Raw genomic sequence first — 650 nt, 5'->3', positions numbered from 1 at the left:
GATTTTTGTCAGGAACGACCACCGTCACGGTCTCCTCAGGTGTCCGTTCCCCGCGCTTCCCAGGCGTTGGAGGCGATGTTTCAGGCCCGTCTCTGCTCCTCTCCTCGCCGCCCTCCTTCTCGCCGCTGCCCTCCTCAAGCACAAACGATTTGTTGTCTCGCGGGAGGCTGGAAAATAAAGTTTCTCCCGCACACGGTAGTGGTGTAAGTTGTTCGTACACCTCAGGCAACCCGCTCAATCCCTCCCAATTCACAGAAAAATGAACACTCTCATGCACATGCAGATCCGACCTAAAGAACTCTAAGTTCACCAGCCAAGCCAATTCATTTTCTGCCAAATTGGAAGTTTTAGATGGTAAAATTTGAGGCACCAGGTCTACCTGGTCACTTTTTGGAAATAGGTCGGCCTGGTGTCTTGGAAATAAGGACACCAGGTCTACCCACTGGGACTTAGCCGTGGCACCCGGTTTGAACGACCGGGACACCAGGTCTACCCAGTCGGACGGGGAGGTCTGGGTGCCCACCGATACCCTGGACAGGCGTACCGGCGGCCCCACGACCCCCCCCCCCAAGACGGATCCGGATTTTGCCATCGAATTGGGACCACATTCGACGGTGAGAACGGAGTGGGTGGTCAGTCCACTTACCGAA

The sequence above is a fragment of the Sturnus vulgaris genome, unplaced genomic scaffold (assembly GCF_052056855.1).
Source record: "Sturnus vulgaris isolate bStuVul1 unplaced genomic scaffold, bStuVul1.hap1 Scaffold_156, whole genome shotgun sequence".
NCBI lineage: Eukaryota > Metazoa > Chordata > Aves > Passeriformes > Sturnidae > Sturnus > Sturnus vulgaris.
The sequence above is the reverse complement of the archived record's forward strand: the minus strand, read 5'-3'. Positions refer to the sequence as shown.